At 48.1% G+C, this 12364-nt stretch overlaps 1 protein-coding gene and 1 non-coding gene across 4 annotated transcripts in view; one reads left to right on the forward strand and one right to left on the reverse strand.

Annotated features, from left to right (window-relative positions):
* Nav2 (neuron navigator 2) overlaps positions 1-12364 on the reverse strand; it is a 402958-nt gene that overhangs the window by 208809 nt on the left and 181785 nt on the right. The gene's annotated exons all lie outside the window — the stretch shown is intronic.
* On the forward strand, positions 10378-10449 carry LOC115069276. Its single transcript, XR_003848544.1, has one exon. It is a non-coding gene; the product is annotated as a small nucleolar RNA SNORD45 (small nucleolar RNA).

Consider the following 12364-nt stretch of genomic DNA (forward strand, 5'->3'; position numbering starts at 1 on the left):
TCTCTCTCTCTCTCTCTCTCTCTTTCTCTCTCTCTCTCTCTCTCTCTCTCTCTCTCTCTGTGTGTGTGTGTGTGTGTGTGTGTAGGGGTTTGCAGAAAACAGCCAAAGGAAAAATAAAATTACACTCAGAAAAAGATCTGCTAATTAAAGACCCTTTGTTCTAAACCAATGCAGGAAAATAATTATAGCTTTTTTAGTAGAGTCTAATGAAACCAAATTTCTGTTCGTTTAAAACTCTGTGGAAAGGTTAATCTTTCCTCTACTGTAACCAGTTTCTGGGAGAAAAAAAACCCAAAACAAAAAACAAATGATAATCAAATCAAATGAGAATCGGACCAGCGCTGCCCAAAGTTTGCTTTCTCTAGCAATGCTGCTATGTCAGATTCCCTCTTCCCAGCAAGCAGTAGTGCGGACGTTTTAGTAATCAATAAATTGCATTTCTAAGATTCCACAAAAGCAAAAGTTAACTAGTAGATATTTACCAAACAATAACAAGCATTAATTTGCTAGGAATGTTCTTTCGGGAACAGGTCACCCTGTTTTCTAGGCCCCTTGGTTTTTAAAAAAAAGTATTCACTGTGGTTTACCCAGGGTTTCTGAGGCAGAACAAGGAAGTCGTGGGGTGGGGGGGCTTAGACTTTGCCTCATAGGCAAGAGGGCAGCAGTACAGACCTGGCTCTGGGATTCCCAGCTGTGACGACTGTGTCCCTTGTGATTATTTATAAACTGTGTGCGCTTGATTTCATTGACTGATACAGACTCTCCATTGAGAGTATTCTTTTCATAATAACTGCAGGAGGTTGGTTCAATCACCTGCATTGCAGGGCAAAGGTACCCAACCTTGAGTGTTAAAAGTGACAAAGTCACATGGCCACCGGGTAGAAATGCTGGCACTAGACCCCAGGAGTCCCAAACCTAACTTGGACATTCAACTAACCCCTGGAAGTTGGTGTGGAAAGGAAGGAAAGCAGGATGTGTGGAATACGGAGGCCAAGGATCCCAAGGCAGAAGGGCAGGTTCATGTCTCAGAGCCAGACCTGTCTGCAAACGGTCAGCTTCAGCGCAAGCCGCCGTGTTGTCTCACTGGCTGCCTGCTTCTGCCAGAAGCCTGGGCCTAGGGTCTCCAAGGATGCTTCGGTCCCTCAGTGTTGTACGTATTCAGAGTTGGAGGAAACTCCCTAGGGAGCACAGAGTATTCTCATCACCGTCTTGACAAATGAATTAAATGTTTCTATGCCTGACTTGGTCACTGCGGTAGGTGGACTGCACACCTCAGCCTTTCCCGGAACTCATGAAAACAGCCAAATGAACCTTCTGGAAGAAGAAAGACCACGTAGCGATAACTGGGTCATCTTGGTGGAGGCCATTACCCAGCTGCACCAGATACACAAACAAGCCTTTTGCACCTCAGCAGAAATATCCGGTCAGCATTCAGGCTTGTGGGAAATGACACACTATTGTTGCCTGAATGTATTCATATTGAAGGTTAAAGAAGATAAAGGTAAGCGACAATGTGTTTCATCAAATTTATCAAGGCTGAAAGGTCCAGAGGAAAGCTGGTTTCCACAAGCTCTCCCTTAACGTGTGGTCTCCTAGGTGGTGGTGGTTTGGGAGCTGTTCTGGGGAAACGAAATGCTCCTTCTGTTGTAAGGATTGAAATAAAATGTCTTGGAACTTGACTAAGGGATCAAAGGCCTGGAGTGGCGTGACCTAGGTAAGAATTCTTCCTCTAGCACACACATCCTGTGTGGACAACTCTCTTACTCACTCTTGCTGTTCGGCTCTGAATTAGATGGTTTTAATGTGGCACAAAATCATCCTGACTCCTTACAGAAGTTTGTGACTGAGCCCAGCCTCCCTCACACATGAGGCAGGACAGAATAAGGGAGTCCAGGGCTCATAAATCTTTGAAAGTAGAGACCCATTTCTTCCCTATAAGGTCTAAAATGACTTGCTCTTCCGTGGACTGTGTCCAGGGTTTTGCTTGATGGATGCTGACCTTATAGTCTATATGTGAACCAGGTGATTACAGGGTCCCGCACCTGGCTTCTTGAAGCTGTTCCTTTCTGAGACTAGAAAAGGACAGGGCAATGAATCCACAGGTTAAGAGTTCAAAGTACCAAGCATATCTTCTCCCCAAGCAGACATGATTTCTCCTCTGTAATAAGGGTCCTCTCCAAGATCACATTGATGGCCATGGGGCAAGAATTTAACCCATTCACAACTTAACTGATGTTAAGGGAAAAACTGTCCCAAGTACTTGAACAGAGGAAAAATGTCATCGTAGATGTCACCTGGGTATTATCTGCTGGAGTACAAAAAGCAGCAACAAGAATAAAGTGCTCTTTGAAAATGGATGGATGCCTTTATAGGAACTGATCCAAAGATGGGGCTTAGGGAAAAGTCATAAATAACAGATGCTGTGTGTGACATTATTAAAGTGATAGAGGTCTTCCTAGAGCCTGCATAAGTAATATCAACTCTACCCTCCGCCTAAGATATTCAACACTTAGGTTTGCAAGTATCTTTAAGACTGTCTATGTTTATTTCTGTCCATGTAACAGCTGTAGAAACCAAATATAGGACAGCCAGGGTTGATTTCACCTGTTGACTCTGCTGTCAGGGGACTCTCAGAAGAGATTCTGTTCAACTAGACGGCAACAACGAAAATCCCTCGTATTTTAGTGTAGAGCCAAAGTTTGCCTCCCTATAATGTTTTCTTGCTTCTGGTGCTAATGATCAAGTCCAGGTCTCCTGTATTCCAGGCACATGTTCTACCACTGAGCTGCTTCCCCAGGCATCACATAACTTTTCAGTTCTGTTCTCTGTGGCCAGGAGAAGAAAACGCTAACCCAGAGCACAGACCTTCCTTTCTACAAAGCAACTGGCTTCTTTCACCAACCCGTGTCTAAAACACCCGTAGCCCTTAACCATTGTGTGAGAAAATGAGTAAACAGGGTAAAGAGGACCCCTGCATAGGTGTCATCCTGATGAGATGCCCCCCACCCAGTCCAGAAACACATTCATTTGTGGCACTTAAGTTTCTGCAGAAGAGTAACTGTCACACTGTTAGTTTTTTATCTTTCTCTTCCACCAGGCTGTGAGGTTCACCAGTTACTTCATTTTTGAATATTCAGTGACTCGCATGATCCTTAATATGCAGGAGGGACTTGATAAATGATCGTGGACACATTATAGGACAATCAGCACGTATGATGGGGAGAGAGGATCATTCACTGTGTACGACTTTGTGTGGTTTGGAATTATTCACCTATTAAAAATGGAAATAAATCTAACTTTTTCAGAGTAAAACTCAACTAGTACCTGCAAAGACCCCTTTTCTTGGGGTGAATCCTGATCCTTGAATCCACCAGCTTGCTGCACACTGAAGGGGGAGCGACAGTCTTGCAAAGGAGGTTGTTCAAGCCTGCTGTCAGTTCCTCTCCACTGGGAGAGTTGTTCCTCCGAAGCACTGCGACCTGATCTCATCCACATTGTGGGCAGTCTCCAGCCCATGGTCTCTTCCAAATGGAGGAAACAAAATGTGTGTGTTCTGGGGGGGTCTGTCTGAAAAACAATTTGGGCAATCTGCAAGTCTTTCCAACAGTGTGCCCAGAGATGTCAGCTGAGGCGATGTGGAGCCATTGCACGACCTGGGCAGTAGAGGGCAGCAGAGGCTCACGGTCCTGGAGTCAAGCGCTCCTTGTGGTTTTTTTCTTCTTCTTCTTCTCCTTCTCCTTCTGCTTCCTGAAAGCTTTGCTATCACTTTGTCACAGGTCGGGGCTCTCCCACTCGTTTTCATTTCCGGAAAATGCTGTGGCTCTCCCATCCCAGCACAGGCAAAGGGGCTCATCTGACAGAGGGGCCTGTTTAACTTTTCTTCTTGGGAGGGAAGTCGGTGGGGCCACCGCTTTCCACAGCAGCTGGATGGAACCTGTGCACTACCCACAAAGCTCAGAGTCCCTCAACTATAAAAACAGACGTGGCCGCTCCCGGGGAGTCCTGCAGGAACCCTTCGGACACCACTGTAGACCGAGTCCACGGTGCCTGAGCGCTGACCATCCTGCACCACATCCACTCATGGCAGGCACAGCACCTACGGAGGGCCGAGCGCCATGCTTAGTAGACAGCAGAAGCACTGTGAGCACTACCTGAAGACAAGTATTCCACACGGAGAGGCTGGCGCGCTGCCACATCAGCTACCTGGTAGGGTTCTAGCACAGCGCACGGACCAACAGTGCTGGAGGCCAGCAGCAGCTGGGAACAGCACCTCACGCATGAGGTTCATCTCAGCCCCAGGGCGCCCCAGCCGTGCCACAGGGAAGGAGTGAGTGTTCCGGAGAAGCTCATCGTGAAACCCTGGCTGTATGTTACCTGGAGTGGTCCAGCGGCCACGCTCCCTCCCGACGCTCCCTCCTCACCTGACCAGCCTTCCCTCTTGCAGCGGGCATTGTGAAGACAAAGTTTTCCACGTTCAAAGAAAAGTTCATTTCATGTACTCCAAAACCTATTTATTTTCAACTGTAGATGAATACCATCAAACACAACGTTAGAGAAGAAAAAATTTTTTAAAGAACATTTAAATAAGTGACCACACCAAGCCTTGACTGGATGAAACTGGGGGAACCTTGACTAGGGAAGCACTCAGATGCCTAAATACATTCTCCTCCTGATGATCCTTGAAATTAAATTGAATTCATCCATGTGTGACGCTCTGCACATAAGGCACTGGGACTCATCACCCACAGATCAGATGTACAGCAAACAGTCGTCATCCTTCCCAGACACAGAATGACCAAATGGGTATTTCATCTTCCAGAATGACTGAGTCTCTCCCTGCTCTGCACCATTCATACTTCTTGTTCCTCAAAGACAGGCTCATGGTCCTTTAGAGCAAGGACATCCAGGAGAGACACAAACTCACACACTCGTTTTGAAACACATCATACTGCAAGAAAAGCAAATCTAGTGCAGCTGTCTTGTCTCTGTGGGAAAGGGGTGATTCAAGCATTAGAGGTGAGAGTTTCACACACTGGGAGCTGGAGAGATAGCATGGTGGTTAGGAGCACCAGGGTTCAGTTCCCAGCACCCATCTGTAACTCTAGTTCCAGGGGATCCAACACCCTCTTCTGGCCTCCTCTGGCACTGCATGCATGTGGTACACTTACATACACATACAGACAATAAACTCATACACATAAAATAAAAAAATCTTTAAAAAACTTCATAAACTGAAGGGCTTTTCTGTCTCCCATGCCCAAGGCTCTTCTGAGTTATGGAGTAGACCAGGAAAATGACCACAGAGAGCACATCAGACATGATTTCTTTCCCCTTGATGTTGGGCTTTGGTTTAATGCTGGAGGTTAAGGACAAGAGTTGTACAGATATGTGGGTTTACTAGTTCTACCTCTACCTGCTCTTAAAATTTTTTAAAAATTTTATTATTTTTATTTTATGTGTATGTGTGTATTGCCTGCATGTAGGTGAGTGCACCCGTGTCATGCAATGTCTGTGGAGGACGGCCACTGAGCCATCTCTCCAGCCCCCTTCCTGCTCTTATAGGAAGAAAGAAACCACAGGTCAAGATTTGAGTACAGAGCCAAAGACAGTCCTCCACCCAGTGCATCGACTAGCCCACTCCCCTGGAGCACCTCTGGGCCCTGTCCTCTCTCTGCTGTCATATCTCCAACCCCAAGGGACACGCTCTTCGTGTGGCCCCAGCCCCAGGAAGGGATCGAAACCAAGTCCTTTATTTTGTATTAGCTCAGGTGGAACAAGACAGCAATAAGAAAGATTAAATATAACCCCAATTTGAAGACTTGCAGGGCAGTAAGACAAAACCAAAGCAAGATCTGAAACCTTTGGTGAGTCGAATCACTCTCAGCTGCTGGCCCTGAGAACACATTTAAATATAATTATGGTGAAATGGGCATGAAATTCTAATGGTTCCCCATTAAAAACATTTTTTTGAGAAAGGGTTTCCCTGTAGCCCCAGCTGGCCTAGGACTTGCTACGTAGACCAGGCTGGCCTCAGTCTCACAGAGACCTACCTATCTCTGCCTCCCCAGTGCTAGGATTAAAGGCGTGTACCACCATGCCCAGCTCGGTTTCCCATTTTGAGCCCCTTTGGTATGTCAGGCTTTAGTCTGGGGCGGGGGTCCTTACTATCTTATCTCCACCCCCAAAGCAACACACCATCAAATACTTGCTAAGAGCTGCAGAGCAGTTAGAAAGTGGCATTCATTGCAACAGTGACAAGGAGGACAGGGGTCTCTACCTTCATGGCCATTAGAGGGGGTTAAAGCCAAACGTGGAAACCTGACTGGAAGGGCAAGGTTTGTGAAACCTGGGACTGTGTGCCACAATCGCTTCGAGAGATGACGGACAGATGGTCCATGATCACACCTTGAGAAACAGCTCTCTCTTAGACCAGTCTCTCTCTCTCTCTCTCTCTCTCTCTCTCTCTCTCTCTCTCTCCTCTCTCCTCTCTCCTCTGTGTGTGTGTGTGTGTGTGTGTGACATGACAGAAGAAAGGAGACTATGAAGGGAAGGGAAAGGTCTAAAGGGAGGGTGTGGGGACAGGAAAGGGTAATGAACTGTGATGTAGGCACCTTTCTGTTGCTGTGATAAAACATCCTGACCAAAACCAACCTGAGGAGGAAAGGGTGTATTTAGCTTATATTCACAGTCCATTATCGAGGGAAACTGAGGCTGGAGCTCAGGGCAAGAACCTGGAGGCACGAACTGAAGCAGAGGAAACTGCTCACTGGCCTGTGCTAAACCAAGATCCACCTGCTCAGGGGTGGCACCACTCACAGTGGGCTGGGCCTTTCCACATCAGTCAGTGACCAAGAAAATGGCTCACAGACATGTGCACAGGTCAAGATAAGAGGAAATTCCCAAACTGAGGTTACCTCTTTCCACGGGTGTCAAGTTGACAGCTAAAGCATCCAGCGCAGAGTACGTCTCACAACAGCTGAAGGGGGCTCTATTTTCTGGGAGAAAGTGACCAGCCAGAGATAGAGAGGGTATGGGGAAAGCAGTGAGGGGCTTTGAATCAAAACAAGTATAATGATATATGTGTATAAAAATGTCACAATGAAACCCATTTGAGGTATCACACACCAAAATTTGTATGAAATCAATCAGTGGTGAGTAAGCTCTCTTTCCAAGGATGACTCAGGGGCTGGTAAAATGTCTCTGGAGACCTTTATTACATTCAAAATGTGAATTGTATAATTAGCCCCATGGGGAAATATTCCATAGTCTTACAACTCAAATTACCTACTTGACTGAATAAGAGTCACTGGAAAAAGTGACACATTGGAGAAGTGTTGGGAGGAAAGCAGCCTCTACGTTCTTTGCTTGGGAGAGGGATGAGGGCTGCACTTTGGAAGCCCACAGGCCACAGCTGCTCACCAGTGACACTGTGGAAGACTCTGTCCCCAAGAGTCTCCTTCCTTGCTCCCTCTCCCTGCACTGTGGTATCCACATGCTGTGCTGGGCTCCGAAGGCAAAGCAGCATAAACACACGCACACACAAAGGCTGGGGAGATGACTTAGCAGGTAAAAGCGCTTGTCATGTAAGCATGAGGACCTAGATCTCAAAACCCATATAAAAAGCCAGATGCTGTAATCCCAGCCCTCCTATGGCAAGATGGGAGGGAGGGACAGGAGAGTCCCCATAAGCTTGGAGACCACCTAGCCTGGGGTACACAGTGAGGAACAAAAGACCCTCAAACAAGGTGGGAGGTGAGGAACTAACAGCCGGGGTTGTCCTCTGACCTGGAAGCATGGCATGGTGTGTGCACATGTACTCACACAAACAAACACACACACACATGCACAAAGGTTAAAAAAAAAAAAAAGAAAATCAATAGCAGAGTTCAGAATTTACCAAAGCCACCTGGATCATATAACTGCTCACTGTGACAAGCATCCACCCACGTGAAATCTGTCCTCTGAATCACACATGGGCAGTCTATGCGGCCCTCAGCATGGACACTGTTTCGGAGTGAGCTGCCTTGTGTGTGGGATTTGCAGTTAGTCCTGTCCATAAGTTGCTCAGATCCAAAGGAAGCTGTGGCATCTAGAATGAACTGGCAAAACTGGCAGGAGCCACAGCCAGCACTGCCCCCGGGCAAAGGGCTCTGGTAGCAGATTTCCTGTACCAGGGAAGTGACACTCACAATGCCAACAGACTCCATCTATGAGGAAACGGCAGGTGTCTACAGCCATTCGCTGCGATGTTTACAGCTAATGGAGATGTGACAGGCACACGGAGTTTGGATTGGGTGAGAAAAATCTAAGAATGCTCTGCATATAACTTCAGCAGGACGAGGGTTAGCCTGCAGTGGTTCACAGACAGGCAAGCGGAATCTCAGGGAGGCCAGAAGGCCAGCAGGTGGGAAAGGATTAGTGGAGCCTACTCTGCTTCTGCTTGTGAATAGGACTTTGGGTTGACCTTCTGACTCGGTTCCCATGGAAACCTGATGAAGATAGAAAGCCACCATGTTACTAAGCAACTTGGCTCCTGGTGAAAATGACCCTTGACTGTTTAACCACATCTGGACTAAGACGACAAAGAAGCTGGTGCCTCCCGGGGGACGCCATTGACGGGCTTCTGAGAGGTAAGATTGCTGCTAACTGGGGTTATACTGCAGGAACCCAGAAGTTATGCATCCCAAGCTGCTTCCAGAGAGTCAGGCTCCTGTGAACTGTGAGGCTCTACCTAGTGACCTGTGCCCCTGCCCTGTTGAGTCGTGAGCTGCGTTTGTTATACCTGGCCAGCTGGCCATGCTGCTGCAAAGCTCGTGCCTGTGGAGAAGCACCTGCCTGGCCTGCTGGCATCTACAATGGCTACCTGCATCCTTGAGTACACTGGTTCCAGTGTGGCCTGAGATGGTGTTTAAAGGTGACTCAAGCAGAGGCCCTGGCCACTGCTGCCTGCATCCAGAGCCACACTTCTAGAAGGTGACAGGGCCAGAATTCAATCTCAGCCATCTGCCTGTAAAGTGCTTCATCTTTCTCTGAAGAATGAAACCTCTTCTCTAGACACTTACACTCTGGCCCCAGAGATGGGTGTGACTTCTTAGCTCATCAGGCCTTTTCCCCTTCTAGGACCCTGTGAGGTCTTCAGGTTTGGTGGCTTCTAATCCAGTCAGCCTGCCTAGCCCGAGCAGACAGTCCAACTATATATGGCGTGCCATTTCTAGACAACCTCTTAGAGAATTCTCTTTAATTAAAAAAGTACTTAATTGCACGCATGTGTGTGTCTGTGTGGGTTTACACACGTGAGTGTAGGTGCCTTCAGAGGCCAGAGGCCTAGAATCCAGTGGTGCTGTAGTTATAGGTGATTGTCAACTGTCAGTCATGGGTGCTTGGAATCAAACTTGGGTCCTCTACAACAGCAGAGCATGGAGAGTTCTTTAAATTCAATGAGGGCGTCATGATCCATACATCCATGTTGGTGTTCTAAGTCCTCGGACAATGCTGGATTCCCAGAGGTGATTCAGAGCTTGTCCACTGAGAGCAGCAACAAGGGTCAGAGCCGCAGGATGGCCAAGGAGACCCACCCCTTCACTGAGATGACCCTGAGCAGGCCTACCATCCAACAAGAGCTTACTGCTACAGTGACTCCAGATGTGCTCTCCTATTAACACCAGGCCAGCAGACTAGGGTGACTCATTCCTTCCTCAGAACCAAGGGAAATTGATCAAGGCAAAAGATCCACCACTTTAGATCCCCTCCCTGCCTTCCTGGATCTTTGTCCTCACAACTCTGTTATAGTAGACGTGAGCCCCCTTCTCCCTCTGAGCTTCTGGGAAGCAGCACTTATATCTTAGTACTTTAGTCACCACAACAGCTGATGCTAGTTCCATCCCAGCCTAAGCAGTGATGAGACATGCCACCAAAGGAGACGTAATGCAAGCTCTGTCATTTCTCCTCTGTGTGACTTGTTCATTGGACCCATTCCACCTGCTGGGCCTGTGGTTTGACATCAGAATCCCAGGACATGGCAGGACACGTGATTTTCCCCAGTACCATCTCCCAGTCACTAATCCGGGGCTGTCACGAACCACGAAATAACACATTTTATAGATACTCTTAATCAATGGCTCCAGTACTACACCCACATGACAGAGTCCCTCCAGCCATACCTGGCTTCTCTTCCACCCCTGGCAGAGAGAAGAAACAGGGCAGGAGGGTGACACGCTGACAAAGAGCAGAGGAGGGACCCACGACAGTCCTCATCAAAGACAAGGGCCAGCAGCAAAGACAGCTGAGGACTCTCCATGCTTCACAGACTGTCAGCATGGAGGATCTCACTGATGGGGGAAACTGAGGCTGCAGAAATATCTTAAGAGGAGAGGACTTGGTCAATGATGTTATGGCATGTATTAGCTGAAAGCTGACTTGATGTAAGCTCTAAAATTACAATAAGACCTTGGAGAAAAAAAAACAAAAAACAAAAAAGAGGAGAGATCTTGCTTTCAAACCCAAGGGGTTTACACCATGGCAAATTCACAGTTTCTACCAAATGGCCTTATTATTTTAGCTTCTTAATACAGTATGCCTTGTTCTAAAACCTGAGAGCATTTCTTTTTATCCAATGGAATAATAAATTGTTGACAGGAGAGTGTGAGTGAGTGAGTGAGTGTGTGTGTGTGTGTGTGTGTGTGTGGCCTTTGGGAAAGGCCAATATATGAACAATTATATAACCCTGGTGTGGTGGCGCACGTCTGTAGTCCCAGCACTTGGGAGGCAGAGGCAGGTGGATCTCTGTGAGTTCAAGGCCAGCCTGGTCTACATAGTGAAAATTTTATTATTTTTTTATTTTATGTGTATGAGTGTATTGCTTTCATGCATGTAAGCACACCCATGTAGCACAGTGCCTGTGGAAATCAGAAGAACGCATCACATCCCCAGGAACTGGAGTTATGGACGGCTGTCAGCCACCATGTGGATTCTCAGAATAGAACCAGGGTCCTCTGCAAGAGCAGCCAGTGCTCTTAACTGCTGAACCATCTCTCCAGCCCCAAGCCTCCACTTTGATGCAGCCAGTCCATCGAAATGGCTGGGTCTGGTGTTGTGTATGTGTGCAGTATTGTATGTATGTGTGCGGGTGGGAAGTGTTCTCTTTCCTTCTGATAAAATACCCTTTCCTGGGGCACTGCCTCTGTTAGAGCTCTGGGGGGCGGGACAGGAAGCTGGGAACTCACTGGCCAGACAGTGAAGCCATGTGGCGCGTGCCAGGTTCAATGATGGATTCTGTCTCAAAAAATGAGATAGAAAGTGATAGAAGACACCTGCTGTTGACCTCTGGCCTGCACACAGATGTGAACACATGTGTGCCCCCCTCAAATATACACACACAACTTTACATACACCCCCAAGCAAAGGAGGCCTGATTTGACTCTGGCTGGTCAGTATCCAGGAGAAACCCATTCATACAACTCGGTGGTTGCCTAAACACTAGTGAGCAGCTGGTAGCCAGGTCACCTGAGCACCACTGCACCTGGGGGATGCTCCAAAACAGAGCCTCCCATGGTCCACTCACAGAGAATGTTCACCTTAATGTCTCATGGTGATGGACTTTGACCTCACATTCCCTCTTTATACATTTTTATGTCAGCTTCTCCCATGTGTTCAAGGGACAGGATGACAAGGCTCACCAGGCTTGCTCAATGCTTGACAGCCTCCCAGCATTCCTCTCATGAGTCCATTCACCTCTACACCCCTGACCAGCCCTCACCCACCTCCACAATCCTGGCCAGCCCAACCCACCTCCACACCCCTGACTAGCCCTCACCCACCTCGCCCACCTCCACACCCCTGACTAGCCCTCACCCACCTCCACACCCCTGACCAGCTCTCACCTACTCTCACACCCTGATCAGCCTTCCAAAGACAAAGCTCCAGGCAGTTGCTTTCCAAGGAAAACCCAGCACGAATCCTGGTGCTGAGGCTGGGTTTCCTGGGTTCAAATGCACCTCCACCTCTCCCTACCCCACGACTGCGGCAAGCATGAAGCTTTCTTTGCTCTAGTCTCATCCTTCAAAAATGACCAGCCCTCACCCACCTCCACACCCGTGACTAGCCCAACCCACCTCCACACCCCTGACCAGCCCTCACCCACCTCCACACCCCTGACCAGCCCAACCCACCTCCACACCCCTGATCAGCCTTCCAAAGACAAAGCTCCAGGCAGTTGCTTTCCAAGGAAAACCCAGCACGAATCCTGGTGCTGAGGCTGGGTTTCCTGGGTTCAAATGCACCTCCACCTCTCCCTACCCCACGACTGCGGCAAGCATGAAGCTTTCTTTGCTCTAGTCTCATCCTTCAAAAAATGGCAATGAATGTG

Source organism: Nannospalax galili, unplaced genomic scaffold, assembly GCF_000622305.1.
Source record: "Nannospalax galili isolate Female #2095 unplaced genomic scaffold, S.galili_v1.0 scaffold310, whole genome shotgun sequence".
In the NCBI taxonomy this organism is placed as follows: domain Eukaryota; kingdom Metazoa; phylum Chordata; class Mammalia; order Rodentia; family Spalacidae; genus Nannospalax; species Nannospalax galili.